The sequence below is a fragment of the Macaca nemestrina genome, chromosome 16, assembly GCF_043159975.1.
Source record: "Macaca nemestrina isolate mMacNem1 chromosome 16, mMacNem.hap1, whole genome shotgun sequence".
Taxonomy (NCBI): domain Eukaryota; kingdom Metazoa; phylum Chordata; class Mammalia; order Primates; family Cercopithecidae; genus Macaca; species Macaca nemestrina.
The window spans coordinates 82,462,883-82,479,596 of NC_092140.1; the positions used below are offsets into that span (position 1 = coordinate 82,462,883).

The 16,714-nt window shown below is 49.6% G+C and overlaps 1 long non-coding RNA gene across 2 annotated transcripts; it reads right to left on the reverse strand.

Annotated features, from left to right (window-relative positions):
* Positions 1–3,053: 3,053 nt before the first annotated feature.
* LOC105491704 (uncharacterized) lies at positions 3,054–12,084 on the reverse strand. 2 transcript variants are annotated; one of them, XR_011614823.1, is made up of 4 exons: positions 11,840–12,084; positions 7,533–7,718; positions 6,077–6,227; positions 3,054–4,342 (listed from the first exon to the last, which is right to left on the reverse strand). It is a non-coding gene; the product is annotated as an uncharacterized lncRNA (long non-coding RNA). The 2 variants fall into 2 exon arrangements; XR_011614824.1 differs by having other exon boundaries at positions 3,054–4,389.
* Positions 12,085–16,714: the final 4,630 nt, after the last annotated feature.

Consider the following 16,714-nt stretch of genomic DNA (forward strand, 5'->3'; position numbering starts at 1 on the left):
CTGGATGGGAGTTGACCTGGTGGCTCCCGTCTTGAGGCTCCTTCTGCCACTAAATAAGGGCAGCAAGATGTGAAGCAGGTCCTGCCCAGCTCTCCCATTTACTGTTGTTATAAGCAAGCAAGGCTTCTGGGCTGCCATCTGCACTGTGACATGGACATGAGAGTGGTGAGTGTCTCCTGGGGCTTAAGGACTACTGGGCTCATTGGACCCCTCCACACTCCAGAGCTCTCACTTCCTCCTTCTCACCTGGAGGAGGCAGGCATGGCAGCAGGAGGACCCAGGTGACTCCGGCAGGGAACACAGGCTCATCTCGCTAAACCTATAGCCTTCTGGAATTCGCTAACTTTACATGTTTGAAATTCCTGATGCTCTGCTTCGGCCTTACAAACCTTTCCTTTCAGAGGCTGATCACATCTCAGTTGTAAATAATATTTAGGGTACCTTTGTGCCTTCACTATACAAATCTCCAGCTGTCGTTTTCATCAGACAGAGCAAATCATTTGTGGCTCCCTCCAGGACCACTGGGCCCCTCTCTGCTCCACCATCAACAGGCAGATTCCAACCATTCTTCCCAGTGTGGCCGAGGGAGGCCCTTCAGGTGAGGATGAAGGAGGGACTGATCCTGGGCTCCGCGGAGGCCCCGCTCGGGTGATGCTGGAGGCAGAAGGGAGCTGGGTTTTGATGAGGGAGGAGTTGGTCAGGAGTGGTTGTCACAGGCGCAGCAACGAGTAGCCCACGCAGGGCAGGCGGAGAGCCCTGCAGAAATGAGCTGGCCCGATTGTGTGCGGTGCTGATCGGTAGGGTTTTACGCCTGTGCTAGTCAGGGTTCTCCAGAGAAACAGAACCAATGGGATACATATACATACACATACACATACACATACACATACACATACACATACACATACACATACACATACACATACACATACATAAGAGGGGAAAATAAGAGGGGATATATTACAGGAGTGTGGCTTATGTGATTATAGAGGCTGAGAAATCCCACGATCTGCTGTCTGCAAGCTGGAGGACCCCAGAAGCTGGTGGTGTAATTCAGCACGAGTCTGAAGGCTTGAAAACCCGGCGCTCTGACATCCAAAGTCAGGAGAAGATGGATACATCAGCTCAAGCAGAGAGAGCGAACTCTTCCTTCCTCTGTCTTGGTTCTACTCCGGCCCTCAGTGGACTGGGTGAGGCCCACTGACACTGGGGAGGGCCACGTGCTTTACTCAGCTCACCAATTCAAATGCTGATCATTTCCAGAAACCCTCACAGACCCTCCGGAAATCATGCTTTACCATCCATCTGGACATCCCTTAGCCCAGTCAAGTTGACCCGTCAAATTAAGGATCACAACGCCTCTCATTCTTTCCTTCACTCCACCCATGCATCTGTATGTGATGAGATCTCTGTGAAACTACTCTGTATACTGTATAGCTCTAGATACCATAACATAGTTCCCACTGCCTGGGAGCAGAGAAAGGCAAGTAAACAATGATCATCTAGAGAAAGTCCTGGGTGAGTGTGAGTTTAAGGGGCAGCCTGCTGGAGCTAAAGAGGAAGTGACTAGCTCTGCTGGAGATGAGGGGAGGGAGGGAATACCAAGGGGAAGGAAGGAAGAGAGGTGTAAAAGCAGAGCCACGTGAATCGGGACAGCCTGTCAGGGAACTGGGTCTTGCAGCCAAAGCCGAGGCTGCTCACCATAGAAGAGGCTGGCAACATGGCAGGCGGCAGGCTCCGGGGCCACCAAGAGAGCTGAGGCAGGCAGGCGAGCCTGCGCCCAGACTCCCCTTTAGGAATCCCATGTTGATGTTCATGAGGCAGTGTGGGTTAGAGGCCAGAGCCTGGGCAGGGGCCACAGCTGATACTGCAGCACAGAGGCCACTTGGACAGCTGTAGCCATGTGCACTGGCAGGAGGGAGCGGGTCTGAGAAATATTTAGGAATGAAAGGGTGGATGGAATATGATGGGTTGGGAAAGGAAGGGAGAGCCAAAAACGACTGGTACTGTGTGGGCAACCTGCGTGTTCCGGGTCACGAAGCTGAGTTCAGTTTTGAGGTGGTTATGGGACAGCCCTGTGGGGAAACCAGCAGTTGGTCGTTGGGATTTAGAGCTGGAGATAGGGAGGAGCCTGGGCTGCTGCTGAGCTTCACGGATAACACTGTCCTGGGGAAGGGGTCCTGCCGCATCCCAGTGCACTGCCTATAACTCTGGGCAGTTCCTTTCCTCTCTCTGTGCCCTGGCTTCCTCCTCTGCAGTGTGGAATGCATTAGGTTGGTGAGGATTGAATGAGCCATGCTCAGTGCGTGTTAGCTATTGTTAGGACCGTTTGGGACTCTACAGGTTGTAAGTGGTGGCTGAAACCTTAGGTGGATGCGACAGCCCAGGAAGAGAATTGTGAGCGAGCGGGGAGAGGCCCCAGGACAGCGATGAGCCTCGGCGGGGAAGAAAGTTTTCTCACTCTGATTTTGAGTGTGATGCAGAGGGGCTGTGTTTTAAAATCTCTTTAAAATAAATTCTCACCAGACCTATAGCTAAGCATATAAAAAACTGAGTTTTACAAGCAATCTGAATTAAACATTTACTCATGATGTTTCTGAATGAATAAAGCGATACAGTAAACACTGTTCAGGACACTTGGAAGCACCTGGGGACCCTGCTGAGACCACGCCTCGCTGGTAAGGAGCTGCGTGACACTGGGGAGTCACTGTGCGCTCTGAGCCTGAGTGTATTCACTGTAAAATGAGTCGGTTGGATTAGAATCATTGCTTGGGTTCCTTTCAGCTCTGCGTCTAGCTTTTTTTTTCTTCTTCTTCGAGATGGAGTCCTGCTCTGTTGCCCAGGCTGGAATGCAATGGCACGGTCTCGGCTCACTGCAACCTCCACCTACCAGACTCAAGCGATTCTCTTGTCTCAGCCTCCAGAGTAGCTGGGATTACAGATGCCTGCCACCATGCCGGCCTAATTTTTGTATTTTTTAGTAGAGACAGGGTATCACTATGTTGGCCAGGCTGGTCTCAAACTCCTGACCTCAGGCGATCAGCCTGCCTCGGCTTCCCAAAGTGCTGGGATTACAGGCGTGAGCCACCGCTCCTGGCAGGATCTAGCTTTAAGGGCAACCAAATGTGAACCTGGTTTTAGTTACCCGATATACTTGGAAGTTAAATGCCAGGTCTTCTTTAAAAGCATGGATATAGAGGGCAGGCGGGAGGGGACAGTGGAGTGGGCGGCGCTCAAGTCTAGGAGTCTAGGGCAACACTGACTCTGACCCTGGCTGGTTCCCAGTGTTACCAGAAGGGAGGGTCGGTGGGTCGCTCGGTCGGCAGCCCAACCTGGGACCCGGCGTGAGGGCCCCTGTGCTGGAGGCACGCACACTCCCATGACCACTGCAAACACAGTCGCTACCCTTGTGTTTCCAGTCAGTTGAGGAAGCGAGATAGTGAACAAGTCCCAGAAATGAATGAAAAAATTCTAAGGCCATAGGCGAGTCACTGAATTTCTCTGGGCTTCAGTTTCCTTCCGTGTAAGATGGGATATAAATGTTTAATTCAAGGGCTATTATGAGAGTAAATGTGCTAATATAGTTTATTTATTAGTATTTGACGGGACTTGTGGAGATACATTCAGTACCAGGAGAGTTAATAAATGAGGACAGAGTGGTCAGTTATCAGAAGATGAAGGCAGGGTGAATGCATCTTCAAACTGCACAATGATGGCCCCCAAGAGTTGCAGCAGTGGGCTGCAAATTCGGCTGCTGTTTCCAAGCTATGAAGGAAAGAAGGAAAGATGATCAGGCTGATGCTATCGCTTCTGGCTTAGAGTGTTTCAACGGCTTCCTGTGGCTCTTAGATAAAATCCCAGCCCCTTATTCTGTCTCACACACTCCTCTCCTGTTGCCAGTTCTTCGGTTCCACAGCATGGAGAAACCAAATTTCTCCATTTCTGGGGCCAGCTGTGTGCGTGCTGTCTCATTCTTCATTCCCAGCTCTGCTCACCAACCCTTTCCTCTGTGACTCTTCTCCGCCCTGGGTCAGTCGCCGGCTCCACTCCGGAGGCTTCCTCGTGTGCTCCCCTTGCCTGCCTGTAAATGTGGGCCTGTCTTCTCTATAGTCACCACTCTGTCCCTCTCAGGGTGCTTGACACAGAGTAGGCGTTTGGGAAATGTCGGTAGAATGAGTGGATCTGCTGAAAGTACACAGTTTTCCCCATCCTGAGATCTGCATGTCAGGATCCCCCCGGATCTTCAGAAAGACGGAGCCACGTGACGTGGTGGACACACCGCCTGGCGCAGGGCCTGTCTGCTCGGATTGCAAAAATGGTGATCTAAGAGGAACGAAGGAGGCTGGTGGAGAAACAATTTGAGATGATGAGCCCTGAAGTGGAAGTTTACTGAAAGCAGGGAGGGAAAGGAGAAGGGGGAAACAGTGAGTTTTAAGATAGTTTACACAAAACGTGCAAAGGGCGTATTAGGAAGCCTGCTGTCTATGACCACTGCCTGTAAGGTACATCCGTAAAAGTTAATGAGGTTTTTGGAAGTAAACAAAAGGTCAGCCCAAGCAAAGAGAAAGCTGAGGACAGTACAAACCCGTAGAGTGAGGGGACACGTTTTAAGACAAAGATCACAAAGGTGAAGGGCCAGTGACTAGTCATGAATTATCCACAGTGTAGACAGATAACAGGAAATCAGAAGTTCACATGGTAAAAACTTTTCAGACATGTTGAGCTGGGAAAATGGTATATATGGTAAACCTCAAGGTAAAATATCGCCAGAGCCTTGAAAAGTCATAGCAACCACTCCACACAGCATTTCACAACTAGACAGTGCTCCAAAGATCTTCGTCTCCTCTCTCTCTCTCTCTCTCTCTCTCTCTCTCTCTCTGTCTCTCTCTCTCACTGTTACTCTGCCACATTGGAGAGAGCTGCTTCAAGACAGTAGAGCATGTCCTTTTCAGGCATCTTCTATAGGAATGATTCCAGAATTTTCACACCATACTCACTTGCTGAATTAAATTGGATTCAAAGGATTGGAGATGTGTAGTTTTCACATGTAGGGAAGACATGCTATTTAATGATACAGGTCATGATTTCAGGTAGTTTAAAAAGAATTATTGGCCAGGCGTAGTGGCTCACACCTGTAATCCCAGCACTTTGGGAGGCTGAGGAGGGTGGGTCACTTGAGGCCAGGAGTTTGAGACCAGCCTGGCCAACATGGTGAAGCCCTGTCTCTACTAAAAATACAAAAATTAGCTGGGCATGGTGGTGCTTGCCTGTAATCCCAGCTACTCTGAAGGTGGAGGCAGGAGAATTGCTTGAACCCTGGAGGCAGAGGTTGCAGTGATCCGTGATCATGCCACTACACTCCAGCCTGGGCAACAGAGTGAGACTCCGTCTCCAAACAAACAAACAAACAAACAAAACAAAAAATTACCCACTCACACAAAAATTACCACTTGTAAAAATGTTTTTTTGCCAATTAAAAAATGATCCAGAGCCTACGTGAAAAAAAAAAACCTTAGGACTTCAAGACAATACTGTTTTCCATGTGAGCCATCACAGTGAGATGACTTCGAGGAAGATCCTCAGGCCCCATGGACTACGTTCATAAAAGTGTGTGATGGTGACTTCCTCCACTGGAGTATTGTTCTGTTGTGGGCCGTGTCTTCTATAGGACATGGATAAACTCAGAATGCTTTCAGGGAAGGCGATCAGGAAGGAGAAGACCCTCAAAGTTATGAGATGTGGGAAAAAACGGAAGCAAGATTCCATTCATGCCACCATCCACCTTCCCACCCAAACCAGAACCTTGCTACTAATTGTAGACTCTTGTACTTTACTCAGTTCCTCCGGGATCCAGGCACCACTCTCCATTCCCCAGTGTTCTCAGCTGAGTTCTGGTGCCTGCTGTGTCTCCCGCAGCTTCCTCTGGGCTGGCTCACCTCCACCCATCTTCCATACAGCTCTCAGAGGGAGCTTTCTAAGGTGCACCTCTGTGTGTGTCCCCTCTGTTAAAATCCTTAATAAATACTCATGCATTCCCCATCTGATCCAAGCCTTTCATGATCTGACCCACACTTACTGTGACAGCCTCCTCCTAGGTCCCCAGTCACAGGCACCTTGGGTTCTGGTCAGGTCATATGCCCAGCAGGTTCCTCACCAGGCTAAGTGCCTTCTCCTTTCCCTGCTTCTGCACCTGCAGGGCGTGCTAGGACAGAAATTCAGCTTCAAGACTGCAAGGAGAGAAACTCACATTCAAAAAGAGAAACGATCAACAAGCATACAGTAGTATACGCCCAATAGAAGGTAACCCTCAGTGAAAAACGTGGCCCAGTAAAATTTCTGTCCCAATGCAATTTTTCCTAAGTTGAATATGTATGCTTACTGGGATAGGGAGGAGACGGCAGAACAGTTCTAACTGTACAGCCCCTCAGTCTCCTGAATTCAGAGGCAAGAGACAGTTTTTGTCACTAGTGGAAGATCCCCAGGGAAGACTCTGAGAACCTGTGGCCAGGGAATAGGCGCATACTCTGATTTGCTACCCTGTACCAGAGACGGTCCGCACTGTTCTGAGATCCTACTAGGACCACGTGGAGGGAGGGAAGCAGGGAAGGCGGCTCTTCAAACGAAAGGATGCTTGGAGACAGAACACTGGACTTCTTTCTTGCAAGCCTTCCCTAACCTCCCCTGGCCTTCCCCAGAAGTCAAGCGCTTCCTCCTGGGTGCTTCTGGAAGTTCTCATTAATACCTCTCTTCCAGGATGAGTTACGGCACCACTGTGGTTTTTCTGATGATGTGCCTTCTCATCCATCCAATACAAGTTCTCAGTAGGCAGCGATTTCGTCTGTCTGCCCTCCATATCCACCCTCTACCCTCTACCCGCTGCTCTCCCATGTGGATGGCAGCCTGGGGTCCTGTGCCCTCTGGCTTCTGGGGGCATTTGGCCAATGCGGCTCATCATCAGTGGGAGATGAGAGCTGCTCTCCGTCTCTCTGGCAGCTTCCCTACAGGGTTCCTGTGAGCTGGTGGCCTCCTGACTAAAGGCGACAGCCTCTCTCTCAGGAAGTCCCCCCGACGTAGCTTCAGGTTCTGGAAGCAGCTCCCTTCCCTCAGCCCTGCCCGCCTTGTTCTGCTGTTCATGGCCCTGAAAGTCTGCACTATCTCTTTAGGGTTCCCTATACTCTGCCCACACTGAATAAATAGCTCCTTTATTAAACTCTCCTCCGACGACCCAATCGGGGTGTGCCCTCCACCGCCCTGGGTCCTGCCTGGACTATGACACACAGTGTCCTGTTCATCTTCATTGCCCCAGGATCCAGCTCTGTGCCTTCCACACCACAGGCACTGAATAAGCTCATGGATTATGGAATGATTAAACATAGGAGAGTATTGAGACCTCTATAGAAAATGGATCAGAGGAGTAGCCTTCAACATTTTTTTGACCAGGTCTTATAGTAAGAAACATTTCATAATGCAACGCAGTAAACACATCACAATTATATATAACTGAACAAGAAATTTCATGAAGCAATGCTTACCTTTGTATGTGCAATGCTCTGTGATCTTTTCTATTTCATTCTGCTCTGTTTTAATTTTCAAATGAAATTCTCATTATGGTCCACTGCATTGACTTCATGGCCCGCGAAACGATAGCAACCCACAGGTTAGGAAGCATGAGACTACTGATGTTTAGCTTTCCCTCTGGGTTGGAGAATCTGTGATTCCTGAAGTAGAATTCGAAGGCGCAATGAATGAGGATGCAGTCATGTCGCAGTGACGATGCATTTAGTGAGAGTTAACTTTACTGCCTTGAAAAAGCAAAGGAGGCCAGGCAAGGGGGATCATGCCTGTAGAGTCAGCACTTTGAGAGGCCAAGGTGGGTGGATCACCTGAGGTCAGGAGTTCAAGACCAGCCTGGCCAACATGGCAAAACCCCATCATTGCCAAAAATACAAAAAATTAGCCAAGTGTGGTGGCACGCACCTGTAGTCCCAGCTATTCAGGAGGCTGAGGCAGGAAAATCACTTGAACTTGGGAGGCAGAGGTTGCAGTGAACCAAAATTGTGCCACTGCACTCCAGACTGGGCAACAGAGTAAGACTCCATTAAAAAAAAAAAAAAGGCAAAGGAACTCACCATTCTATCTTCAGTTTTTCATAGAACTCTTACTCAAAGTTGACTTTGTTTTAGGTAAACCTAATTTGGGAGTGGGGAGGTGGGGAGGTTGGAGTTCTTTTATTTTAGATAGGATCTCACTTTGTCACCCAGGCTAGAGTGCAGTGGTAAGATCTCAGCTCACCACAACCTCCACCTCCCAGGTTCAAACGATTCTCCTGCCTCAGTCTCCCTAGTAGCTGGGATTACATGTCTGCCACCATGCCCGGCTAATTTTTGCATTTTTAGTAAAGACCGAGTTTCACCACGTTGACCAGGCTGGTCTCGAACTCCTGGTCTCAAGTAATCCATGTGCCTCGACTTCCCAAAGTGCTGGGATTACAGGCATGAGCCACCACACCTGGCCCTGGAGTTCGTAATGCATGCCGATGTCCATGAGCAATTTTAAGCATCAGGTTCATAAGCATTAGTGTCTAGGAACCACAGGCCCTGAGAGCCAGACATGCCCGTGAGGGTTCAGGGTGAGCCTGAAGTGGAGGCTAATCAGGTGAGCTTGCCTCAGGCTTCTGGAGCGTTTCCCTGTGTCCTTGCTGGCACCAGCAGCTTCTCTTTAGCAAACACATTTCTTAGTGTCCTAGTTATGGGCAGGGCTAGACCGAATGCACAGCACAGGCCTGTCTACATCGCCAGGGCTCTGCAATCCACTTGCAGCTGGATGTTGTCTCAGTGCTTCAAACTCAGTCGAAGTCTGTGATCTTGCCCACCTCAAAAATCGTATGATTCTATTTTAAAAACTGAGTTACATATGTTCTCTAAAATGGAATCTCCCCTCTTAATTCACTCCCTGTCATTCTCCTGGTATCTAAACCGTAAGGCCAAGTTAAAAGGGTAGAAGATGATCATAGATATTATGTAGCTGTGATTCTGAGTCAAATTCCCAAACCCTGTCATCACCTCCCTGCAAGGTTCTTGAGAGAGAAAAATGCAAAAAAGGTAAGCCTCAGTAGGTGGACTTGTGGCCAGGTGGGGGCATTGGGCTCAAATTTCGAAGGGGAGCCCTGGCAAGCTGGACAGACACCCCCATTTCCTTGTTTCCTCATCATCCTTCAAATTCATACGAGCACCTACAATCTTTCAAGCATGGGGAGAGAACAGTGAACAAAACAGAGCCCCTGTCCTCCTGAAGCTTATATTCTAGTTGAGGAAACAGAAAAGAAATAAATAGAGATACATATACCAGCATAGAAGATGGTGGTTAGTGCTGTGCAGAAATCTGCTATGGTACGTGGTGGGCAGAATGTGCGTGTGTGTGTGTGTGCACATGCACGTATGTGCTTTATTATAGTTAGTGGTGTCAGTGAGGGCTTTTTGAGGAGTGACATTTGAAGAAAGAGCTGAGTGAATTTGAGTCATGGAAATACTGAGGGGAAAAGCATCAGGTGAAAGGAAGAGCATGGGCAAAGGCCCTTTGGCCTCATGCTGGGGGGTGAAGGCAGGCCTCGGGCCTTATCATAGTGGTCTGGGCAGCGTCCTTTGTGCTTCTCCCCCTCAACCCATGCCAAACCCTGGCCACTTTGGACACATACTCAACAATTTTTAAAATTATTATTTTTAATTGTGGTGAAATACGCATCAATTTAACATCTTAGTCATGTGTAAGTGTACAATTTGGCGGCATTAAATATATTTATTATTGTGCAACCACCATCATCACCCATTTCCAGAATGTTCTTATAATCCCAAACCGGAACTCTGTACCCATGAAACAGCAGCTCCCCATTCCTTCCTCCCCTGAGCAGCTGGCAGCCACTGTTTCCTTTCTGTCTCTGTCAATGGGACTGCTCCGGGTACCTCACACAGGTGGAATCACATAGTGTCTGTCTTTTTGTGAGTGGCTTATTTCGTTTAAGCGTAATGTTCTCCAGGTTCATCCATGTGGGGCATGTGTCAGAATGTCCTTCCTTTTCAATGATGAATAGTGGTCCATGGTGTGGATGGGCCTCGTTTGGTTTACCCATTCATTCTCTACGGTCAGTGGACACCCGGGTTGCTTCTGCCCCTTGGCTAGAGTGGATAATGCCGCTGTGAACATGGCTGTACAAGAATCTCTCCAAGTCCCTCTTTCAGTTCTTTTGGGGACATTCCTAGAAGTAGACAGTTTTAGCTCCCTTTTCCTTGAGCTGATCCACTGTGCTTTGCACGCTGCCCCTTGTTAGTTATGTCACTGTTAGGGGGACCGTGTTGATCGGGTCACCTGTTTCCCTCCTCTCGACTGTAAGTTCCTGGGGAACAGGGAGTGGTGCTTGACACTGCACCCCCGATGCCACGGATAGCGCACAGTCTGTGTCACAGTAGGATTTATTCAGTGAGCATGTCTGGAAAGGGTTGCCCCAGGAGGAGGGTGAAGGCTGGGCTGCGCAGAGCCTGCCCCTCCTTTGTGTTTTTACATTGGGCTTCTCTGATTTTGTTGGAAAGGAGACTCTGTCCCTAAAATAAAAATGGGGATAATCCATTTTCCTGTGAGAGAAATGAAAGATTTAGTCTCTTCCATGGAGATTAAATGTCCTGCCCGCTGTCCAGGTGCAGTGAGGGGCGTGGCCGGGACCAGAATCCCTGCTTCCCTGTTCTCTAGTCAGTGCTGCTGCTGGAAAAGAGTCTTTTTTTGTTTTCCCTCTCACCTCTGGCTGCCTCTCCCTCCCCTCAAAGGTCAGAGCAGTGCCAAGGACAGAAGAGAGAGTAGACCCAGCCTAGGCCCTGCTAGGCCGGGCAGCCTGGCAGGTAGAGTCGGCGGGGGTAGAGCTTGCTTTGCTGTTCACAATCTTCAACCAAGTTCAGGGAGGTCTGAGTACTGAGGCCTTCAGAGCAGCTGCAGCCCCAGGTAGCTCAGGAGAACTGCCAAGCCCAGGAGTGCAAAGGCTGGTGTTCTTCAGGCTCTGAGGCTGTCCCTCCTGGTGGAGGTGAACTGCTTCTTACTGGTGTGGACAAGACTGTGGGTATGTGTGTGAGTGTGAATGTGAGTGTGTGGAGGTGATACAGAGAGGCCTAAAGGGTGTGTGTGTGTGTCAGGGGGAGGGGTGGGTGTGTGTATGAGAGAGGCAGAGGCAGCAGGAGAGAAAGAGAGTGCAATGCAGAGAAGCAGGCAGAACCTTCCTCATAGAGTTTTGGGGGTGACATGATCTGAAAAGCACTTGGAACAGTACCTTGCTCACAGCAATGGCTGTGTTGATGGTTCTTATTGTTATAGAGGCACAGACACAAAGAAAGGCAGAGAGGGAGAGGGGAGAGTGAGGAAGGGAGGTGGGAGGCTGCAGGAGGGAGGAAGAACTACATTCTGGAAACCTCAGAGATTTAACAAACGGGTGGAATCTGGGAAGAGCTCCCCTGCCTGCTTGTTCTCTTATAAAGCTGATTATGCTTACCTTCCTCCCCCATGGTATTTTAAACTTAAATAACACAGCCTCCATTGTGTAAAGCAAAATAATTTTCTGGATTCCCTGCTGTACCTCAGTGCACCATGCTTAGGGAATCTGCCCGGCAACGCGACGGACTGTGGGAGTCTGCCGCGGAGGCTGCGTCCCCTGCTTGCTGGTTAGGGTGCTCCTATGCCCAGCCTTCCAGGCCTGGCCTCCCCCAGCCCCCCAGCCAGCCCCCAGCACAAATCATTCGGGCTTTATCTTATCTTTAGCAGGAACACTGCTTCCCATATGTGGAGGATTAATGGTAAATCTTACCGCCTGGACAGAGATGGGTCCTGGGTGACTCCAGGCCCTAAGAACCTTTCCCCAGTGTGGACTAGTGGGGAGCTCCAGCACCCACCTGAGAGTTGAAGGAGACCCCCTCCCTGCTTTGTGATGGCTCCAAAGAAACAAGATGTGTGCCCCGCCTTCACCCCACATTGTCTACTTTGATTTACAGCACAGACATCACAGGGGGACCTTTTTGGTTAACATTTACAGAAGTGCTTTCTGTCTGGTTTCTAGATGGAGACTGACAGGAGCCTGGCTGGGGAGCCCTCTGGCAGGGCTGGCGGCTGGGCTGGCAGGATCTGGCGCTCCCCGTCCCCAGAACCGACTTTGTCCCTCGCAGCCATGGTGGCTGCACTAACCACACTCTTCCTCCACCTTTGCACTAAGAAAAGCAAATAAGCAGACCAAGAACTGTTTGCATTTGCCCCAGATGCTCCCTGGCTGCGGGAAGAAGTCAGTAGGGAGCGTGCAGGGAGAGGGGAAAGGAGGCCGGTTCTGCAGGGAGGGCACGCTGGCTGCCTACTCCTGGGGAGGGACAGAGGAAAGGCTCGTCCAGCACAGCACAGGCCTGCGGAGGGACCCTGTGGGCGCAGTGCATGGAGACTGAAGAGGTGATGGTGCTAGATACCCCTACCCCTGGCATATTCTGCATTTCAAAACAGAGAATAAGTAGTCGTGTTAGCTATAAAGTGGCAGGAGCTGTTCCTTAGCAAGAGACAGAGACAGAGAGGAACAGACACACAGAGAGACAGAGATGGAGGCAGAAAAATACACAGAGAAATGGAGAGACAGAGAGAGAGACGTACAGATAGACAAAGGCGTAAAGAGGCCCCCCCCCCCGCCCCCCCGCACCCTAGGGATATGTTGTCAAGGGTGGCTTTTTTGTTATGAAGATTTGCAGCCTATTTTGCACGGCTGGCCGGCCTTGGCCTCCCGCCGCCATCATTGCTGCCCCAGGGAAGGCTGCTCGCTGGCTTCCTCCCACCCCCTTGCCACTGGCAGCAAAACCATGCTGGGTTATGACATCAGCGACTTTTCCCCTTCTCAGCCCCGGGGTAGATGGGCCAGGTTGGAAAGCAGCAGGAACCTTTTCCAACACTAACAAACCATGAGCTCAGGCAGCAAGCCCTGGTATTAGAAAACGGGGGAGACTCTTAGGGGTTTCACTCAGCCTCAAAGGGATCCACGTCTTTCCAAGAGCCAAGTCCCGGTCCCTTTTCAGGGCAGCCGGCCAAGCTGGGAGATTGGGAGCTGGAAAGATGTCCCCTGAAATACAGGTTTGGTGACTCTGACCGTGAATGGCCCCGATTCACAGGGGAGGGTTGCTGTTCCTTTGCCATCCTTAGCCTATTTGCAGCACTTGCTGAAAAATAGACAGAAACACCCAGACAGGAGCTTGGGCCGTATATGCAGGGGACAAATGAAATGTTTTCCTACTGTGTAAAAAGTCCAGGTGTTCCCATATGTAGAGCTTGGAACAATGTCATCAGCTCCTCTTCATTTTTTTTCCAAATAACCTCCTTTAAGAGACAGCAAACACCAGTGCTGCGGAGGTATGTCTAATTGCAGATACTTTTTGTTCATCAACACACAACATTGTTGTGTGTTCCAGGAGCCACCAACTTCCTCAGGAGGAAAATTCAATTGTGCTCTAAGCGGCAGCGTGAAGGGACCTCGCCAAGCAGGCAGGGTGCTGCGGGTCGACAAGGTGCCGCTGTGCCCCTGAAGCCTTAGGAGCCTCAGCCTAGGAGCTCAGGAAAGGGTGAGGCTCCTGCCCATCTGGCTTTCTGCCTTACTGAGCTCCAAAGACAGGCTCCTTCCACGTCACGGGCAGCCCTTATCCTGCGTGTGCGTCTCGCTCCCTGACAATCCTATTTGTGCCTTGTCAGCAGAAATGTACCTTTTTTCTTCTCTCATCTGTCCCTGACACCCCCAGCTTATCTAGCCTGAAGACAGGCTATCAAAATGGTAATAGCCAGATGGAAAAAAGGAAAAATAAGTCCTTTCCCACAAGGAAGCAATACAGATTTTGGGACTGAAGAAATTTCTACTATTCTCCCAACATCATTCCCTCCGCCCTGGGTATACTTCTGAGAGGGTCGGAGGTGTCACCTGCCAGACCCTGGGACTGGCTGAGGCAAAACACACCTGCAGATTTCTTGTGAATGAAAAAGTGAATCACTAAAAGGAGGAGCTGTCATCCCCGGGCATTTCTCTGTGCACAGGCGACCTAGTGTTGGGATGGCAGCAGAACGTGGACAACTGAGCCAACACACGGAGGGAAGCCCTCACCAGCCTGCATTCGACTTGTATGAGAGAAAAGTGAACGTTTCTTTTTTTTTTTTTTTGAGACCGAGTCTCGCTCTGTCGCCCAGGCTGGAGTGCAGTGGCTGGATCTCAGCTCACTGCAAGCTCCGCCTCCCGGGTTCACACCATTCTCCTGCCTCAGCCTCCCGAGTAGCTGGGACTACAGGCGCCCGCCACCTCGCCCGGCTAATTTTTTTTGTATTTTTTTTTTAGTAGAGATGGGGTTTCACGGTGTTAGCCAGGATGGTCTCGATCTCCTGACCTCGTGATCCGCCCGTCTCGGCCTCCCAAAGTGCTGGGATTACAGGCGTGAGCCACCGTGCCCGGCCAGAAGTGAACGTTTATGTGCAAAACCACTGAGCTTTTGGTGTTGTTCCTGCAGCACAGGGCATTCCATCCTGCCTAATACTGAAACGAGTACTGCTAGGCTTGATCTATAAAGAGGAGAACATAAAAGGCCTGCATATTCTCTGTCAGGTCCTGCAAATGCAGTGCTCTTTTCTTGGCCTTGCTCTGACCAGGCTGTTTAAAATCTGTCACCCTGCCAGTCACCATTGTATTACCTTGCTTTATTTTTGTTCACAGTATTTACTGATAATTTATGTACTTATTATGTTTCCCTGACTGGAATGTAAGTTCCATGAAGGCCAGGACTTGTGCCGTAAAACAGGGCCTGGCACAGAGTAGGCACTTAATGTATATTTTTGAAAGTGAATTGTGGGCTTAAAATTCTGAAAATAGTTAAGCACGGATTTTTCAAACAAGTTAATAAAGGTGAAGGCCTTCCTTGCCTTTATTAAATGCTTAAAATGGATCAGTGGCCGGGTAGAGATGGAAGGAGTCACACACAGAGTCTACCTTCAAGGGGTTTCAATCAAACTGGGAGACAAATATAGAAACATGAAACAAGCAGAGAGCAGATCTCTAGATACATAAGAGTTAATTAAGAACTAAGGGTGTAGTGAAATTTGTGAGGGAGGAAGGGGAAGAGGACTGTCCAGAGGTATGGCTCACCACCAAAAACTCTCTGGGGCAGACAGGTTTGGCACCAGACTGACAGCAGGGTTCTCCAATTTGAGCTTGCAGAAGAATCACCTGGAAGGCTTCTAAAACCCACACTATTGGCCCCACCCCCAGAGTTTCTGATTCACTAGATCTGGATTATACCTGGGGATTTTTAAAAATTTATTTTTAATTTTTTAATTTTTTATTTTTATTTTTTTAGACAGAGTCTTGCTCTGTTACCCAGGCTGGAGTGTAGTGGCACTACCATAGCTCACTGCAACCTCAAACTCCCCGGTTTAAGCGATCCTCCCACTTCAGCCTCCCCAGTAGCTGGGATTTCAGGCATGTGCCACCAAGCCCAGCTAATTTTTTTGTTTGTTTTTTTTTTGAGATGGATTTTCACTCTTGTTGCCCAGGCTGGGGTGCAATGGTACAATCTCAGCTCACTGCAACCTCTGCCTCCTGGGTTCAAGTGATTCTCCAGCCTTGCCTCCTGAGTAGCTAGGATTATGGCATGTGCCACCACGCCCAGCTAATTTTGTATTTTTATTAGAGATGGGGTCTCACCACGTTGGCCAGGCTGGTCTCGCACTCCTGACCTCAGGTGATCCACCCACCTCAGCCTTCTAAAGTACTGGGATTACAGGTGCCCACAGCTGTGCCCAGCTTAATTTTTGTATTTTTAGTAGAGATAGTGTTTCTCCACATTGGCCAGGCTAGTCTTGAACTCCTGACCTCAGGCGATCCACCTGCCTCGGCCTCCCCAAGTGCTGGGATTACAGGCCTGAGCCACCACACCTGGCCTCACCTGTATTTTAAATCGAGTTTTACTGGGTAACAGCCATGCTCATTCATTTACATATTGTCAATGGCTGCTTTCAAGCTACAACAGCAGAACTGAACAGTCTCGAGACCATATGGCCTGCAAAGCCCAAAATATTTACTGGCCCTTTACAGATAAAGTTTGCTGACCCCTGGAGAGAAAGTCATGGCCCATGGCTGGCAGATGGAAGCCTCAGGACCTGAAGATTTCTCAAAGAAAGGGACCTGCTGCTAAGAGCGATTAATATATGTTCACAGCTTGCAGCTGAAGCCTGATGATGGCTGTAGGATAAAGGATATCACCCAGATGACATTTTGCCTCCAAAGCTCTGGGGAACAATTGTGGAAGAACTGCAGGGATATTCTGTTAGAACGTTCTTGTGTCTGGATAGGATGAGAACTGTCTTATAACAAAGTGCAGCCCCCACGTCTGAGGGCATGTTTCTTGTGTTTAGGCACTTCCGAAGCAGGGAGCACGTTCAAGGGGCACTGGTCTTCCCAGAAACAGTGTTTGACCTGTGATGATGTCCCGGGGGCAGGGGACCTAGAAAAAGACCTTAGCCTTCCCATAAGGCACGATTCTTCTCCTCTAGAGAGCCTCAAAAGTCAAGTCAAGTAGTAAGCACCCTGTGCTCCAGTCTGGGGCCACAGATACACACAAGAACTGGAGCAAAACCAAACAAAGGGTATCATCACCACTGAGCCCCCAGGAACCCCCAGATGCTT